The following is a 19,964-nucleotide window of genomic DNA, read 5'->3' as shown; positions in this document are numbered from 1 at the left end:
CTTGCACCACTGAGAAGTAATCTCCAAGGAATTTTCACTTTCTGTTCCCATTGAAATCACTGAAATATAGTGGACAGAGGTCATCAGGGACAGAGACTTCAAAGTCAGGCTGCAAAATAAAAGGACAAATTGCTCAGTTCAGACTCCTAATTTTAGTAGACTACAATGGCAGCTACAGTGAAAGGCCTGTGAGATTCCTGCCTCACCATCATGGGCAAGAGGATGTTATCCTTAAACTGTGTCCTGCTTTCCAAAGACCGTGAGAGATCCAGTCTCACAGTTTACAGGCACTGGGACTCCAGGCATTCTGTCAATCACTTTTCTATCACTGGGAGGTTTACATCTGCAGGGAATGTTAGCATACAATTTTCTGAGCTCCATCCGGTATCTATGAATACCTGCAACTGAAATTGCTTCAGAGCCCATGTGCTCAAGGCTGGCCACTAGCCTCTGGTGTTACTTAGGAGACAGAAGGAAATAAGTCATGGGGTCCCCATGGGAAGGGTTGTTGGGAACTTGGCTTCTCCACTCTGTGGTTTCTTCTGCTTCCTGACCATCACCAACTCAACAGCTTTGTCATGATTTCTGCCTCCACACAGGCTCAAAGAAAGGGGGCCAACTGACCATGGATGGAAATCCATAAAACCTTGGGCCAAAAGGATCCTTTTGTCCTTTTACAGGCTTTGGTCAGGTGTTTGGTCACAGCCACAGAAGATGACAAATTAGTTTTGGCATGGAGTCTTTGAGCTGCTTTTGTGTGCTACCTGTGGAAATAGGAGGTAGAAACAATAGGTTGAGGAGGCTAGCCAGCTCTATCTGCACACTGCTGTGCAGTAGGACTTTCTGTTGTGACTAACATCTCCCAATGCTCTGCAACCCCATAGTCACAGGTGGCTACTGGACACTTGGAATGGGACTGGAGCAATTGAGAGAATATTCAGCATTATTGGACTTGAGTAAATATAGTGTTCATAACCCTACCTGAGAGTAAGGACTTGGATAAAGAATGGGTGGAAGCATTCCTGGGACCTTGACCAGAGAGTCTTTAGTCACAAAATTACAGGAAATGACTGACTCCTCACTTGCAGAAGTCAAGAATTCTGCCACAAACACAGAGCCACAAATTCCGATTTGTCAGGGTGTCCTTACTTCTAACGGAGATCTCTCCAGAGCTGCCATCTGCTCAACACCAGAACATGGATAGGTTCAGAAAAACCTGAGGCTCATTTCTTTGGCCATACTGCTTTGCTTTTCTGTCTTAAAGATGGAAGGCTCCTAAGAATCCCTGGCTATTTCTGAATACACAATAGCTCATTTCATAGCCCCTAACCTCCTCTGCAGTTTGACTGAAGAAATCTTTCTTCCTCTTCCATGAGCATCTTTATCTTCTCTGCTTCTATGACAAATCTTGCATTGGGCTGTCTTGCAAAGGGGTATCTATAGATGTGATGTGAGATCACATGGAACACAAGTAAAAGCTAATTATGCACAGGCATGACTAAGTCACTCAGGTTTACATGCACATCATGGAAGGACGCCATCAATTCCCTGGGGAAACTAAGCATATGGGATACACCTATAATCCAGGATGTATGGAAGGCAGAGGTAACTGCATTGTATTTGCATATGTTCCTCATTTTTGGAATCATTCTTTGGAATGGAATTTCTCCAATTGGACTTGATGAAATCTGTGTTTGTGTGTGTGAAATTAACATTTCAAGTGTTATGTCGTCTAGTGTTTTCCTAGTGGGTGATGAACAGCTTCATTCCATAGCTGACAGACAAAGCAGACATGGAAATAAAAAGAGCAGCCCCCAGACAAAAGTAATTATTCCCCAATTCCAAAAAGAGTAGATGAAAACAGGACATAAGGTAATATTCCATGAAATAAGATATTAGTTATGAAGAATGGAAATGAAATTCATTGGAAAAAATAGTACTTGAGAACAAAACTAGGCAAAGGAGAAAAACAGGAGGATGTACAGGAATAAAGTTGATAGAAAGCAGGGTGAGAAGAAGAGAATAGAGAAGATCCAGATAATGCTAAATAACAGAGAATATAATATAACATACAGCATAACAAAATCAAGTTAAAGAATTTTAGGTTGAAAGATGATGAAGCAGCAACATAGGCACGAGAAGCAGCAATGTAGGCACAAGGCTCCTCAGTTCAAATTCCAGTTCAGACAGATAGAAACATGAAGCAAGGAAGGAACGAAGGAAGGAACGAAGGAAGGAACGAAGGAAGGGAGGGAAGGGAAAGGAAAAAGAAAGCAAGATAGAAAAAGGGAGGGAGGAGGGAGGGAAGGAAGGAAGGAAGAAAGAAAGGAAGGAAGGAAGGAAGGAACGAAGATAGGAAGCCAGGAGGGAAAGGAAAAGAAACAGGAACAAAGCAAAGAAGGAAGGAGGAAAGAAGAAGAGGAAGGAAGGATGAAGAGGGGCTGGAAATAAAGAATGAAAGACACCAAAGTCATCTTTTGTATTCACAGACCTAAGGCACAAAGAATCAAGCAAGTTGATGTGAGCTGACAATTAGATCCAATTTCTAATTATTAAACAGAAATAGTATTTGTTACAATCCACTGTATGGTATATAGTTTTTATAAGTGATATAGCTTGGTGGCTCAAGCAATGTTATTTAGTAAGAATGGCTAGAGTGGTCAGTCAGTTATGGTTTTGTAAAGTCAGAATGTTCAAAGCATTTAGAGGTACCCCATACATCACTGCATTTGTTTTATTTTGTTACAAATAAGCTTGTCTCCCAATTATCCGTACACGTATTGTAACTTCTCAAATAAATGAAACTATCGTGAGCAAATGTGACTTCCTTTTTTGATTTTGTTTTGTTTGTTTTTAAATTGCAGAGCTTTTCTACTATTCACATCATCAGGTTTGATCACAGTAACATTGTACTTTTCTCCCCAGCCCCCCCCCCCGAGGGGGGCGGAAGGGGGGGAAACAATAGTATGTCACAGTCTTGGCTCAAAATCATGATAATGAGAGGTGTGGTGTTTAGAAATGCCTATTTTCTAAAGTGTGGTGAAATTTGATCACTGAAAGCTTTGTGTGTTCTGCGGTATTTCCATTCCCCAAACTTCCACTTAGGAACAAAGCATTGCTTCTTATATGTACCCACAGGGGAAGCATCACCAAGTTTTTAGGATGGGAGCAAAAATAGTGCATAGTTCAGCATAGGTGATCCTGACAGAATTCACATGCATCGCAATTGACATTCACGGCTCATGTAGATCAGAATGACCAAGGAGAGAAACTTCAACCACATCCTCTACAAGACTCAAACGACAAAGTTACCATCTGTGACTTCTTCTCTATCCATATTTTTCATGGCAAGTAGCTGGCTGAGGGTGGCTATTTGTCTCAGATGTCTTTCTGAATGAACACACATCCACAGACACACAAACAGAAACCCAGACAGGCAAACAGGCACAGGGAATCCAGTCAGGGCATAAAATTGTCCACTGTTTTCAGAGAGGAAATGATTTTCCTATGGCTTTGGAAATGGATGATGGATGAACTGGAAGTCTACTGTTCCGGCTAGTTGTAAGAGTCATTAGTTCATGGTTTGGGATAATCTTTGAAGACTCCAGACCCAGAGACCAAAGCTACAAGATGGAGGAATAGAAAACAGTGACTTTCAGGGCTGAGACATGCAAAGAACAAAACATAATCTGAAGTCTTTCATTGTCTAACATAAGGGGTAACCAGTTGTTTGTAGCTACAAGTCATGCAGTAATGAACACCACTGTACAGGAAACTTAGCCAATACTATAAAGATACTTACCAACATATTCCGAATTTCATCCCCCATCATCCTCTCCTAATGTGTAGCAGGATACAATTTTTTATACTGTGAAAGAGAAATACAAATAAAGTATAAATGCACAGGAATATAATGATGAAAGTATACTTAGAAATTTTGTTTCTAGTAAATGCTCATGCCTCAAAAAACCATACAAGGTACAGGAGCAAAATGTCTTTGATGACTGAGGCCAAAATTTTTCTGAGAAGCAGTATTATATTATTCAAACACCCACTTTGTTCTCAAGGGGCGTGGTGTGAACGAATGTTTCCCAAAGGCATGTATAAAATTGAGATTTGGTGCCCAGTCCTGGTGCTAAGAAGAGCTCATGAAGCTTTTAAGAGGTGAACCCCAGAAGGAGGAAGTTATGTCCAAATATTATGTGCAGCAGGAGGCAAGGAGGACGTGTGCGGGCGGGGTGGGGGAGAGCAGGGAGGCAGCAATAGTGACCGCCACCTCTCCACTCTTTACCCTTCTTAGCTCCCATGAGGTGATGAACTTAGTTTACCATAAGACACCCACCATCATGTTCTGCCCACCACAGCACCAGTCAAGAGCTTGTGCACTGAAACCTCTGGAGCCACAACCCTAAATACACCTTTCCTCCAGATGTAGTTTAGTGAAATCACATAAATGCAATCTCTTTAAAAACTTAGAAGAGACAACAATAGACAGCATTACATGACCTGAGGATAAACTATTTCACCATTCATTATTTCGTACTTTCTGTTGACCAAGCTAATGACTTTTCTCTTAACAAGGAGCACATTTGCACCCTGCACTTTTGCAATGGTTTTGCCATTTAACAGGAGAGAGGAAAATATGAAAGACTTTATTTTCCGAATAAATCAAGGATTCTTACTGAATGTGGACCATTTACCATCCCTGCTCCTTATTTTCATGCATCTTCTTTTGGGTACTGTGAACAAGATATTAAAGTAAGATGATAATGGTGTGAAAATTTGTAAACCCAACTCTTTGGTTTCTTCTTCCAGTGTGTCTGTCTTCCTTTAACAGAAGGTGTGGTGGCATCCCCTAGTACCTCAACGAGAGTCATCACCCTACTGGAACAGTCACGAGACTCACGTTAGTCACCCCTGCTTTAAATCTGAGGACACAGCCACCCTGACCTGTATCTCAGCAGCACAAAATGACAAACAACTAAAACATAGCCATTTTGTTTATCATCACCTGGCCACATGAATGTCAAATTGTGGGGAATAAGGAGACAAAAGTCAGATTGAAGGAGTTGAAGGGTTATAGGATGGAAAGGACTAGAAAACAAACACTGAAACTCCTGAAGCAATTTAGTAGCTGTGAGGTGGTAGAGAATGGTTGGTATATGTACAAAAGCATATTATGATGATGTATAGAGGAATGGTAGTTTAAAACTAAAAACATTGAATCATATCGAAAGGTCAAAGAATCCAGTCAAGAAATAATTACATGAAAGTGAAAATTCTGATTTCTATTTCTCATTGAAAGTAATTTTCAACAATTCCTATGAGGGAAAAATGTTAAGGAAAATAGTCTTCCTGCTGAAACTTGCTAGAAACAATTTTTTGTCTACTAAGAACCATGACCAATAACAAGGAGCAATTGTGGAGCATTGAAATCATCAATAAGCTGGCTGAACCGCAGGAAGATGGCACAGGTGCTGTAGGGGGAGACAGGTTAGGAGAGGGTCCCGATGAATGGGGAAAGGAAGGATGGGAAAACACAGTCATAATACTCAAGGCACATAGGTGAAAATGGAAGCAGGTAACTGTAAGAGACGGGTAGGGTTGAGAGAGATGCAGAGATGATAAAGGGGTGACATTGATCAAGATATATTACACCCATAAACTGACATTATAAAACTACCTAAAGAAGTTAAAGAAGAAACATAATAGTCCTTATGACATTGCTCTGAATATTTAAAGTTGCATTTGCAGCATCAAATATGGGAGAAAATACAGAAAAGTGTAAAGAAGAAAAATAATTACACTTCTTTCCCCAGACATACAAAACCCAAACTTCCTCCTCTATTTTTTTGGTCTCTAATATTTTTGTGCCAGTCCTGAGGCTTCAACTCAGAGCCCGATTGCTCAAGGCTAGTGCTCTACCACTTGAGTCACAGCTCTATTATTGGCATCTGGGTTGTTAAATGGAGATAAAGGTTTCAGGGACCTTGCTGCCAAGGGAGGCTCTGAACCTCCATTCTCAGATCTCAGCCTCCTAATTGGCTAGGATGACAGACTTGAGCACAGGTGTTTGGCTAAGCTTCACTTCTGATAAGGGCTTTGGCTGATTGCCTTCCAGAGGCTCCAGACTCCTACTCAGTGGGATCAGGGTTTTGCCTGTGGAAATATAGTCACCTAAGCTCATCACTATCTAAGCAGGGTTTCTGCAGCCCAGGCTGGTGAAGGAAATCCACGCAAAGTTCCCTCATACCCTGGTCAGCAACAGGGGTGTACTCCTTTCTAAGCTTAGCTCTAGAAAATTTTCTTGAAACTATAACTTTTCATGCTTTCAAAAGAACAAAGAGGGGGGCTGGAAGGAACTAGTTTACAATACCAAAGTATAAGAGGTAGACATTGTCTTGACAGATGGCTTGTGCGTCATCTTTACAATGCTTGTATTATAACAAGTGTACCATTAGGGGTTGAATAATAGTGTGATAAGGATTGTATATTGATTTTTTTCTTATACCCTTCTTGCTATGCCATACATATACATGTTCCGCCCAATGAAGAATAGGAAATACTAGAGAACAATTTACTCCTATTCTGAACATGTACAGTTTTTCTTTGACATTCTTCTCTTAAAAATGCAACGTACTAACTATTCGCATTGCATTTGCATTTTATTAGGCATTACTATGATTCACAGACACAGGCGATTTGCAAACGTTACCTTATTTTACACCAGGAAATTCAGCCTTCAATCCACCCAGGACTGCAAGGAGCCACTGGAGCTGTCTCTATGGTTTGATGCTATTCTTTCCTAATGGGGCATAGTGTGGCTTTTATGAGATAATCAATAGTGCAGGTTTGTACTTGAATCTCCTTTTCAGAAAGGACCCCAATTGTTTCACTAACTGCAGAAAAATAAATATCCAGCAGAGGGAGCGCAACTGTTGCTCATATTAGAGGTCTTCAGGTTTTAGGGGAACTGGTTGTTTGTGGATGCATTATTGTTTGATAAATGATTCAGGAACACTGCACACGTGATATTCAACACATAGTAAGTACAGTGCATAGGATAGGTTTAGGGAATACTACAATGCTAACCTGCCTTGCTGAGTATGTGTGTGTACACACAAGTGGAACTATTCACTATGGAGCTTAGCTGAGCAGTGCTGTCTGGTCCAGCCTGAGCCAATGGCAAGCAGGGTTCAGAGACCTGTGTGATCTCACAGCATTTCCATCAGAGCTGCTGAGTTGGGTGAACTGGAGCCTGGAGAGCCATACCATTTAAGAGAAAGGAATTAAGAGGCAAGGAATGAGATGTGATATTATGTTTGCAAAGGTCCTGCCACTTAAAGCCTGCTGGAAAAAATCAAGGTAGGTCGGTATTATACACAATATGGTGGTGATTAGACTATTATTATTAAATATTGTTAAAGAAATATCCAGCCAGACCTCATTTCAGAAGACAGTTCACTCCGGACAAAACTACTTTACTGAGCAGACAACTCCTAAACAGAAAAGAGTAAGAGGGAGTTTCTAGGCATCATCAACTTTATGTGATCTTATTTATAACTTTGTCAAAAGGATGATCATCAGCTCTATCCACTTAGCTGCAAATGACATACTACCTCTTTTGATGGCTAACATTCTGTGGTAAGTAAAAACAGAGTGGGTAATATTCCATGGTATACATGTATCATATTACTAATAGTCCTTGCCTGGTATGTATTATGTTTTCTTTATCCATTCATCAGTTGTTGGGCACTTGAGCTGATTCTACCATTTTGCTATTGTGTACAGCACACTTAGGTATGCAGGTGTCTTTCTTGTGTATTTACACGCCTTCTGGTATATATCCAGTGGTGGTGTGGTAGGATTATAGGTGAGTATGCATTCAGTTTTTGGAGGAGCCTTCCTATTGATTCCATAGTGGTTGGACTAGTTTATATTCCCGCCAACAGCATGATGGTTCCTCCCTCGTTTCCCTTCCGTCCCACTATTTATGTTGATTTCCTATGACTGCTAATCTGACTAGACTGAGTTGAAATATTTTTTCCACTCAAGGCTATGAGGTATGCCTCAAATGACAGAGCACCACCCTTAGTGAAAACTAAGCAAGAGCCTAACACTCTGAGTTCAAGCTGAGTATAGGCAAGTACATGTGTATGTGTGTATGTGTGTGTGTGTGTGTGTGTGTATGCGCATGCACTCACATGCACACTCAGAGTGAATATAACACCTGAGAACAAGGGAGAGTATCTTACCAACATCCATTCTCTCCCTCCAAAGTAAAAATACAATAAAACAGCAGAATCTCATGTTGTTTTAGTAGAAGTAGAGGTAGGCCTCAGTTTACCAAAGCTTTTAAGGGAATACAAACCACTGGTAACAGAATGTATTACACCAGTTCTTTTCATTTAGAAATGACTACAATTCATCCTTGCCTATATCTCAGCAGGGCACTTCTGCATTCTTAAAAGGAATTACGTAGCAAAAATAATGAGTTGAGATTTTAGGAGGATTGATGAAATAACCAATGTGGATGTTTAAGTGATTCTAGCACCATATATGAATTAAGAACCTGAGTAGAAATTATAAAATGATTAACAATAACATCAACAGAACTGGCCAATCTGATGAATTGGGGGCAATCCATTGGATTACATTTATCCACCTCAGCAACATGAGATACACAGCTCAGACCACCTCTGTCTGAGAAAAGTAAAAGCTGAGGTGGAGGGAGATAACTGAATTATCCCAATCGTTCAGCTGGTATACTCAGAAACAAACTTGAACCCTTATTTAGCTTTGACTTCAAAGACTCCTTCTTTTCCTATTCCCCAAATCCAATCAATTAGCAAATCCTTTAGTCTTCTTATCCATGCTTGGTTGTGAAAATCAGGAACAAATGTCTGCCTCCCCTGACCCATCCAGCATCAGTACATGGGTGTATCAGATGGGCAGTCCGGGAGGGCTGAACTGATTTCAAATCGCATTTGCACAGCAAGCACACTACTGGATTTATTGATTGATCTAGCAGAGTGTTTACCTGGGTAGGCCTAGAAGACAAATTCACAGTTCACATTGGTCCTGGCCTCTTCCTGCTGGCTATATTATCTAATCTATCATCCTCCACTTTGGGAGAGAAGAATTCTCAGGGAACTCTGACTGCCTCTTTCCCTCCCCTAAGAGCTATTAGCTTTGTTTCCCACTCATTTCAAATGCCCAGCTCCCAGAAGAGCTGGCGCGGGCCCTTCCAGACCTCCTTACACTGCCTGCAGAATTCCATGGGCATGTCATCTTCCTTAATACTCAGAGCAGTTGTGAACTCCTTCCTCTAAAAACAAACACTGTAAACATACATTTAGTATATTTAATTATTGCTGTCTTTTAATAGGTCTTCCTCTAATTCAGCACTCAATCCTATGCTCCACATGAGTCCTCTGACCTCAAAATATACAATGTAATCAGAGCAACTATCACATGGCTGACTGGTTGGATAAATACATGATGAATAGATGGTGCATGATGCATGACCGATGGATGGTAGATGGATAATGAATAGATGATAGATGATGGATTGATGGGGTATTATATAGCTCAATTAAAAATATTTATATGAATTTTAAGTATATAACTCCCTCAGCCAGACCCAGAGGTAGCTCACACATGTAATTTTTACTGCTTGTGAGTCTGAGAGCTAGAGGATCCCAGTTCAAAGCAAGCATAGGCAGAAAAGTCTAGGAGATGCCTTTTCCCAAAATAACCAGCAAAAAGCTTGGCTAAAAGCATGACTCAAGTGGTGGAGCAACAAACTACTAACAGTGAGGTCCAAGCCCTGAGCACTGCCAAAATGCAGTATATGCTTCACAGTTCTTTTTTATTCTTTTCTTCCTCTTTACCCCCACCTTGGAGGGCCTGGAATAGTAAAGCCTTATGCATGCTGGGTTTGCACATTATCATCACCTACAACTCCAACACTTAGAAGAAATAAAGTATTGTCAAGTTTCTCCCACCAGAATGGAGGGAAGGTTTCTAGAACAGGTTCAACTGAGGAATGGAACTGAGAAAGCACTTCTAAAGAGACTGTCATTGGTCTTAAATGAAGGCTAGATGTGGTACCAACACACCCAGTCCTCGGCCAAAGCTTTGATTGAGGAGATTTGAGCCAACTTACTGTAAAAGCGACACACACCAGAGAAAATGGGATTCTGTGGTTGACAGAATTGTTTCTCTGCTGCTGACCACCTTCCACTCTAAGTATAACTGCTTGAGTGTGTGTAGATATGTGCATCTGACACACTCAGCACCTATTTATCAACTAGCATATACAAGAGTCTCATTCCCCCAAGTCAAAAATGTTCAAGATGTTAAGGGGTAACTTCCACAAGTGGCCATAGAAAGAATTAGGTCATGAATCCACTGAAAAAGTCTGGGCCACGGTGAGGCATCATGGATCAGGGTGGGCAGGAGTTATGGAGAAACCATCCTTCCAAGGCTTATTGGAATTCACATCTTGCTCAGCCAAAAAATGTGCAATCTGCCCCAAACCCTTCAACTGGTTGTACTTACAAGCCACACACACACACACACACACACATACACACACACAAGTGCACACATGCACACACAGGAGTGCACACACGCACACACAATTATTTGGAAATGCATTACACTTCAAAATCAAGGCTAATTGTGTGTAGCCACATAGAAAAAAAATAGCTCACACAGGATTTCAGAACCACTGAACGCCAGAATCCTAAACCCTGGCAATTTTGAATTGAAAATGAAACAGTTCAGAGGAAGGACGGAAGGACGGAAGGAAGGAAGGAAGGAAGGAAGGAAGGAAGGAAGGAAGGAAGGAAGGAAGGAAGGAAAGGAAGGAAGGTTGGGTGGGTGTAGGGTTGGTATGGGGCTATGACTTTTGAGAAGGCTGCTTGGGGAGGTTCAGCTAATCAACAGCCCAGGGATGCAGCTTAAGCCACCAGATGCAATAGCCAGACAGAGAAGGTAAACAAAAGGAAAGTCATTATATAAGAAAAGAATGTGGCTGGGTTAGGACACAAATCCCCTCAGGCAAACTGGGTAAAGATTTTACACAAATGGGGGACCACCAGGTGCTGGTAGCTTATGTTTGTAATGCTAACTACTTAGGAAGGTGAGGTTTGAGAATCACAGTTCAAAGCCACCCTGGACAAAAAAGTGCATGAGACTCTTAGCTCCAATTAATCAGCAAAAAGCCTGGGGCCCCCATTTCTTAGGAAATGGAAAGACTTGGAAAAAATTATATTAAGGGAAGTAAGCCAGGCCCAAAGAAAAATAGGTTCCATGGTTTCCTTTATTTGCAAAAACTAGTATATGTCTGCGACAAGCAGAAAAGGTCAAAAGCTATGTACATATGACCAGAAAAGATGATGTTAACAAAATGAACCCCAAGATAGGGACACAAGTGGTTTTTTCTTTCTTGCTATTGTTCCTAATGTATTTATAATGTACCATATGATTTTTTTTGTTGCTTTGTATGTTCCTCCCCCACGGTATAACACTTATTTTCACTGTATTTAATGTCAGTCTAATTTGGGGAGGGGAAGGGAAAAAACAAAATGTTTAAGTAGGGATACAGGTTGACCCATTATAACGATTAGATATACAAGACACTATGTTGTTTACAATTTAGGTGAGGGGAGGAGTGTAGTTGTGGAGGTGGGAGGGAAGAGATGGTAAGGGAAAAACAAAGGCAACAATGCTTGACAGGAAATATACTCATTACCTTTCTCATGTAACTGTAACCCCTCTGTACAGTATTTTTACAATAAAAAACTTATTAAAAACAAAAAAAGCCGGGGGCAAGAAGGAAAGGTATACCTCAAGTGGTAGAGTCCCAGCCTGAAAGAAAAAAGCTCAAGTCCCAGTGACAAACCAAAATAAATAATTTAATTTAAACAAGTAAACAAGTATCTCTAGCCTTCTACTGGGGACACTGACCAAGTACCAATATCCTTTATTACCCAGCTAGCCAAGAGGACTTGAGAGACAGAGAAAGAGAAGTGTGGCTCTTTACTCACTGCCCCGGTCCTATACATGTCTTTCTTTTCTGACTCAGACCACTAAGTATGCCACGCTGGGCCAGTTACCCACCCTCCTCCATCCATCTTATTCTTAGCCTCTGAAGGTAGCTGTCAACTCAGTGAGAAGCACTCAGAATCCAAACCTTGTTAGAAAACTAAGACTCAAACTCACCAGCCACCACTTCTCCCTTCCACCATCATATAGGTAAGTAAGAGAAAGAAACGGGAAGGTCCAAATTGCAAAGCATTTAGGGAGTGTTAGGAAGACAATGAATGGCCTTTTAGGAGTGAAGGAAACTGGGGAGGAAATGTGGAGAACCTAAGGAAAATAAAGCAACTCAAAGGGCAAAGAACCCAAGGGAAATTAAAGGAACACAAAGGACAGACCCCCAACTGGGAATCCTCTACGTGGGAGTCCTACTTCTAGGCTCAAAGAATGAAAATGCAGCTTCCACCTGCTGCAGAAAGTCTAGATGCTCTGATATCACACAACTGCTCTCACTTCTTAGGCAGAACAAAGCAGGGGTTCTCAGCTAGGCAGGAGTGGGAAAGGGAATAGGCTGCTCCCTGAGAAGACAATCTGGAAAGTGTAGACACATTTTTGGTTATCCCAACACATGAGCAAGCCAGTCCCCAGAAGTGGGGAGGGAAACTTTTTGGTTATAAAGCTTGAAATGTCAATAGCATTGAGACTCAGACTTTGTGAAATAGACGGCCAATTTCAAGGGCAGTTCTGCAAGTAGAGAAAAAAAGACTACCAGAGACCTGAGCATCCCCCATGAGGAAAGCCATCCTGCCTAACAGACTCTGTATTTATCTATGGTTGAAAATAGCAGAGGCACCCTGGGGCCTATGCTCCTGTCTTCAGCGTGACTCAGTGGCCTGTAATCCTAGCTATTCAGGAAGCTGAGAGCTGAGGATCCCTGTTCCAAGCCAACATGGACAGGAAAGTCCATGAGACCACCAAAAAGCCAGAAGTGAAGGTGTGTCTCAACTGGTAGACCACCAGTAAAAACCTAAGAGAGAATTTAGCCCTGAGTTCAAGCCCCAGTACTGGCACAAGAAAAACACACACACACACACACACACTGGCACAAGAAAAACACATACACACACACACACACACACACACATTTGTTCTATACGGCAAATAGTTCTTTTGATGACTTAAATTGCACTCTGGCTCACATGCCAGAGTACATCTATCCTGGGCTAGGTTGATGGGCACACTGTCCCTAGGTGAAGGTGAAAGCCAGGGTCATCTGAAGAATGGCACATCCAAAGAGGAGTCAGCTCTACAGAGTTCTGCCTCAGTGGCAGCAGGTAGCCCTGGTTTCCATGGCAACCCAGAAACCATCCCTCACAAGCAACAGCATTCTTTTGTTTGTTTGTTTGTGTTGTTTTTGGTTTTTTTTTATGGTGCTGGGGACTGAAGTCAAGGTGGCATGCAACTTGAGCAACTCCCTCAGCTGAACCACACCAATTTCATCCTCATGATCCTCAGCTGCAGCCTTTGAGTAGCTGGGATTACAGGCGCTAACAACTACAGGTGCCCACTGAGCATTTCTATCAGCATGCATGATGATGATCCTCCCCAGAAGCTACTGCAGGAAAAGTCTGACTCAAGCATTCTAGTCTCTGAGGCTGGCAAGTCCAGGAAAACCACCAAGAGAAGCAATCAACCAGTACATTCAGACATTAGATATAGAAGATAAAAAAGGGTAGCAGAAAAAAGAATCAAAAGAATTGGATTTAGGCTCAGATATGCTCTCCAAATACCCCCAAGACATTTCACTCCTCCAAGCCCTAGGTGTCAGGAGATGGATTATGTGCAGACTCTCCTTGGGCTTCCAAATTGCATGCGGGAAATGGGTTCCTGCCCACGGGAAGAATCAACTAACTCCACACTGGTTCTCCAACCCATGTGCTAGTGCTTACCGACCCACCATCCTGCCAAATACTGCTCTTTGTGCAGAAATACAGTTCTCCCTGGAGCAGATCAAGAACCAAGAATCCAGCATTTTCAACTGAGGTAAAGTTTTGTTCCTACATTATTAACTCTCACAACTAAAATAGCCCAAACTGTAGCCTCAATTCTTAAAATTGCAGTTCCAATAATAATCTTACTCCATTTCTGGAAGACAGGAGAAGTGGGGGTGGGGGGAGTGAAGAGGGCCTCAGAAACCTTGAGCAGCATCTCCTTCTATTTATACATGTGACTCATTTCTCCACTCACCACTATATCAGGTTGTGCCTGCAGTTGATTCCATTTGGTGAGCTAGCGTTCCTGTGCCCACATGCACTTCTAACTCCTTGGACTCCATTCTCCCATCACCTCCCACACACACCTCCCTTGGATTTAGGACAGTGACAAAAGTGCTCAAATTATCAGAGCACTGACTTTGCAAAACTTTAGAAGATATACTGCAAAGACACCATTAATTTAATTGTATATCATGCGAATTGTATATCAGGCTTCAGTTGTGGTTATCATAGGTAGGTCATGATAGCTTATACTCACACAGCATAAATTATGCTCAGAACTAACTGAGAAGAGCAACCTGTGTGCATGCTGCACTTGAGCTGGCTTTGCTTAGTAGCCTGCAAACACAACGCTGACATACTGAAAGGCTGAGGGACGGGTAATTTCCAGGGACCACACTGGAACTTTGGATGCAGGGCTGGCTTTCACATCCTTACGTTTTGACAGTGCTGAAGTTAGAAACCCTTGGCTTGTTTCTTTAGATAAAGGATCTCAAGTCCCAACTGGCTGAAATGCCTAATTGAATCAGATACTGCAGCACTGTGGCTGCTAGCAAAAGAGATCTGCCAGTGTCTCTGCAAATCTCTTAATTAAAATCAAACATATGACAACTGCTCAGCATAAAATAGGAAAAGGAAGGCATACCAGAGTAAATTTCCAAAAATCTTCAAAGTTCTAAACTAGCAAATAGATTTACTTCTAATTGCAGTAACTAAGTAATTCTGTATCACCACAGTGAAAAGCATGGTCTTGGGTCTCTGATCCCTCCAGGAGGGCGATGTTTGGGCCTAGCACACTGCTGTGGTCCATAAGCAGACAAAAAAAATCAGAGGATCTAGGTTTCAGGTCAGCCCAGGCCAAAAAGATGTTGAGACTCCCACCTGAACAGAAAATTCAGCAGGGAGCAGCAGTGTGCACCTGCCAGCCCAGGACCACCAGTCCATTCACGCCATCAGGGATGAAAAGTAAGACCCTATCTCAAAAAATAACTACAGAAAATAAAGAACTAAGGGCCTGGGTCACATGGTAGTGTGCCTGCCTTGCAACACAAAGCTCTGAATTCAAACTCTAGTACAGAAGACAAAAATTGCCTTAAGAGGCATTTTTTTTAAAGTTAAGCCAATGACTGACATTTACTGCTCTTGCTTCAAGCTTTAGAAATAGTGTCTTTTACAGATTATACCAACAGCCACCAGAAACAGCTATGTCTTTCTTATTTCAATATTCTCAGAGTCACTACAAAGTTGGCAAAAAGTGTAGATTCCTAGAACTTCCTGGATTATTAAAGAAAACTTAAAAAAAGAAGGGCCTAGGAGACGTCGGCTGCACCTTGGTGCCATGGCCCGAAATGCAGAAAAGGCCATGAGGGCCTTAGCGAGATTTCGCCAAGCCCAGGTGGAAGAGGGAAAAGTGAAGGAACGAAGACCTTTCCTTGCTTCAGAATGTACAGAGTTGCCCAAAGCAGAGAAGTGGAGACGACAGATTATTGGAGAGATCTCCAAAAAAGTAGCTCAGATTCAGAATGCTGGTTTGGGTGAATTCCAAATTTGAAACTGGAATGATGAGATCAATAAGCTGTTAAGAGAAAAAGGTCACTGGGAGGTGCGGATAAAAGAACTTGACGGCCCTGATTATGGGAAAGTTGGTCCTAAAATGCTGGATCATGAAGGGAAAGCAGTCCCAGGAAACCGAGGTTACAAGTACTTTGGAGCAGCAAGGGATTTACCTGGTGTTAGAGAGCTGCTTGAAAAAGAACCTCTTCCTCCTCCCAGAAAGATACGTGCTGAGCTGATGAAGGCAATTGATTTTGAATACTATGGTTACCTAGATGAAGATGATGGTGTTATTGTGCCTTTGGAGCAAGAATATGAAAAGAAACAGAGCTGAGCTGGTGGAAAAACGGAAAGCAGAGAGAGAGGCTTGGCTGGCAAGAGGCGAAAAAGAAGAGGAGGAGGAGGAGGAAGAGGAGATCAACATTTATGCTGTCACTGAGGAGGAGTATGATGAGGAAGGCAGCCTGGAGAAGGGAGGGGAGGATGGGCAGCTGAAGTTCATTGCTCCTGTTCCTGTGCCATCACAGCAGGAGACTGAAGAGGCCCTGGTGCAAAGGAAGAAAATGAAACTGCTTCAGAAATAAGCCAGGGAGACCCTTCAGGTTCAAAGTGAAGAAGCCAAGAGGCTCCTGGGATATTAGGACAAGTGGGTGTTCTCATTGGAGTCTGGAGGATATCGTGGATGCCAGTGACCGCCCTTCCCAGGACTACCTGCACATGCAGCTGTGGCAGGCACCACCTGGCCTCCTTTCCCATCCTTTGTCCTTGCACCTTTTTCTGCCTCATCAGCTGGTCTGAGGGTAGGATTCTGTCCTTTGTCTCCCCGTAGCTGTCAGGGTGCTGAACACCGTGGCCACCAACTTCGTACAAATGTCTTTGCTACCCTATGAATCCATTTGTTTTATATAGGGATATGTAAAACAGGTTGCCACCTAGCTAAGTGTCTTACTCCATGACTTTGAAAAGAGGAGAATCAACTACAGAGGCAGCATAAAAAAATGTGATGTTTTTCCCTATCTTCTCTTGAAAACGGAATCTCAGTTTCCATTAGCCAGAGCCACCTGAAGTATCTGCTTTACCTCTGTGCCTGGCTGGGGGAAGGAAATTGGAGCTAGAAGCATCTGTTTTATTATCTGCTCTGTAGGTAGCTATTTTCATTAAAGATTTTTATAAGAAAGGAAACCTCTGTGGCTGCACTTTGTTCCCTCAGGTAACTATACCGAGGTGACATAAGGTCGGCCCATGAAGTGTGCATCTCTGCAGTCAGTCAACAGACACTTAAGGAGCACCTACTGAGGGTGCTCCATAAGCTAAGGACGGAATCCAGCCAGTGTGTAAACATTTTAAGGTGTTTTCCTCTAGAAACCTGCCCTGCTGGAGGAAGGCCCTTTGGCAATAAGCCTTTGAAATCAAAGGCTCCTGACCCTCCTGGCCAGCTTCAAGGGGCCTCTGGACAGACAGGATCAGTGGGAGGAGAGACGCCCTCAGCCACACTTGCACTGGCCTCACGCTCCCGCGCGGCTCCCGACTTTCCCGGCCCCATGCTCAGCCCGGGACAGAAGGCATTACTCCCTCAGCCCTGGAAACCGTCCCAGGGCCACCGGGCCATGCCCTTGGATCGGGCTCGAGTCCCCTGGCATTACTGCCTCGTCCTGCGGGGTGCGCATAGCAGGTCCACGCCTCCAGCCCGGACCCCAGCGGGGCCCCTTCGCATCCCCAGGAGCGGGAGTTTGCGGGGATCGCAGCTGTCCACGGCGCCCCCGGGGCCCCCACGGCCTCATCCATCGCGGCCGGCCCGGTACGCGCTCCCGGGGCGCTTCTGGGCTACACACAACCACGAGCGCGGTCCAGGCCCCCCGTCAGCCGCGTCCCGGAGCAGCTACCCAGAGCTGCGGACTCGGCCGTCCCGACGCCCCGCGAGCCGGTTCCGGTCCACACGTCTCGCTGGTGTCTCCGGCCCTGAAGCGTCCCGGGACGCGTCACAGGCACGGGCGCCCTCTCCGCTGATCACCCGGCCCGTGCCCCGCTCCGACCCCCTCCCCGTCCGCCCTGGAGCCCCCTGCCCGCCATCCCCACCGCCCCACGCCGGTCCCCTCCCGCGCACCCCGGAGCCCTCCACGCCGACACCCGGTCCAGGCCCCTCCCCGCCGGCCCCGGGAGCCCTCTCCCCTGCCCGCCGGCCCCGGGAGCCCTCTCCCCTCCACGCCGGTCCCGGGAGCCCTCTCCCCTCCTCGCCGGCCGGAGGTCAGCGACCCCGCGCGGTGCGGGCCAGAAAACTACGAACTTCCCCGGCGGCGGCGGCCAGGGAAGGGGGTGTGGGAATCTCCGGCAAATGGAGCCCGACGACCCCCCCGCGCAGTGCACTGAGGCCCCGCGGCTCTGCGGCCTGGCCAGGCGGGCGGCGAATCGCTGCTCCCCGCCGGTCCCCGGCTCCGCTCGCCACTCCGCTCGCACTCACTCTGAGAGTCTGGAGGCGCCGCGGCTCTCACCAACTCTTCCTCCCGCCGGCCGGCCGCAGCCTCCGTCTGCACCTGCGCAGAGCACCGCGCGCTTCCCAGCCAACTCCCTCCAACCGCCGGCCACCCGCGCCCGGCGCTCGCGCCCCAACCGCCGCCCACCGCGCCGAGGGCGGGGCCCGACTTCCCCACGTCCCCACCTCACACAGAGGGAACGGCCACAGCCCGCGCCCAGACTGCGCGCACGCACCGAGGGCGCAGGGAGAAGGCCGGCCACCGTCCACCTCCGCCCTCCGTCCACCTCCGCCCTCCGCGGTGAATTGCGCTGCTTTTTTCTGTGGAGTCTTTGAGTTGGTGAAAATGTAAAAGTGTGGCAAGCATGTGGTTTGAGGTGTCGGTAATTTGCCTTTCCTTTGCGTGGGTTTCATCTTTTAGGCTGTATGTGGACTTGGGGACTTGTATGAGGACGGGTGCATCCTGTGTGGGCCAGGGGCCCTGGTGGTTGTGCAGAGGAGGTGGGAGCCCTGGGCTTTGCAGCATGTCCCTGCTTGTTCACTGGGGTGCCCTCTCCCTGTGTGGACCAGATGTCCCCTTACCCAGAGCTGCTAAGTGGCTGCAGAGCAGCCCTCATTGTCCTGAGTATGGGCAGCTCCTCTGAAGTTTTACTTTCACATTTACACAATTTTAGTATCTGGGGACAGATGCCAAAAGTCATCACTCACTTTTTTTTCCTCTCTTATTAGGGGCAGTTTTAGCTTTAGAATCTTATTATTTTATGGACTGATTTGTGCCTCTGACCTGCTTCTCTTTTCCCTGGGATGTGTCCTTAGAGGAAGAGGCTTACAGGATTAATCACATCTGGAATATGAACTCTTCTCTTCCAAAGGGAACTGTGGGCTCTGTTTCCTTAAACATATGCATATGTGTGCACACACATGCACACACAAACATGGATGCATGCATATATGACCACACAGCTGCACACACATGTGCACATGCACATACAGATTCTGAAATGCATGCACACACATGCATACACATGCTCATATACATATGCATGACTTCACAGGTACATGCTCTCACACATACATATGCACAGGCACACACAGACACATGCATACACACATGCTTACAATGCCCACACATATACACACTCACAAATGCATATATATGTATTTATACACACATGCCCCAATACATGCAAACACAGATGTATTCATGCATAGATGCATTCACACACGTGTGTGAGTAACAGCTTTTTTTCCATGAAAGGGCTGAGCTTTTGGAGTCCATAGCAGATTTTTCAAATTTCATGCTAGGTCATTTTAATGATGCTTACTTTCCCCCCATGTCAGCAGTGGCTTTCCATTTGCCACATAGGAAGGAGGGTGTCTGTGGGCATGAGCTGTGATTATGTTCTGTGCAGGTTGCTACCACCCTATGGTGTGGTGGCTGCTGCTGTTTCTTATGGATGTGACTGGGCTCTGAGGTTTTCCTGGAGGGAGGCTGGGCCTCTCATTCTTGGCCAGGACCATTATCTATTGCATGATTTTTGTCGATTCCAGAACTTGGGAAAAATCTTAGCCCAACTTATATCTTTATGAAGTGCTCCTCAGCCAGATGTCATGGCTCC

The 19,964-nt window shown here is 44.7% G+C and overlaps 1 long non-coding RNA gene and 1 pseudogene across 1 annotated transcript; one reads left to right on the top strand and one right to left on the bottom strand.

Annotated features, from left to right (window-relative positions):
• Window positions 1-626: 626 nt before the first annotated feature.
• Window positions 627-18,531, bottom strand: LOC138809441 (uncharacterized). Its single transcript, XR_011366866.1, has 3 exons — window positions 18,334-18,531; window positions 3,803-3,868; window positions 627-764 (listed from the first exon to the last, which is right to left on the bottom strand). It is a non-coding gene; the product is annotated as an uncharacterized lncRNA (long non-coding RNA).
• On the top strand, window positions 15,661-16,516 carry LOC138810019 (pre-mRNA-splicing factor ISY1 homolog pseudogene; annotated as a pseudogene).
• Window positions 18,532-19,964: the final 1,433 nt, after the last annotated feature.

This window comes from Dipodomys merriami, unplaced genomic scaffold (assembly GCF_024711535.1).
Source record: "Dipodomys merriami isolate MVZ:Mamm:240054 unplaced genomic scaffold, mDipMer1.0.p SCAF_5, whole genome shotgun sequence".
Classification (NCBI taxonomy): Eukaryota; Metazoa; Chordata; class Mammalia; order Rodentia; family Heteromyidae; genus Dipodomys; species Dipodomys merriami.
The sequence above is the reverse complement of the archived record's forward strand: the minus strand, read 5'-3'. Positions and strand labels throughout refer to the sequence as shown.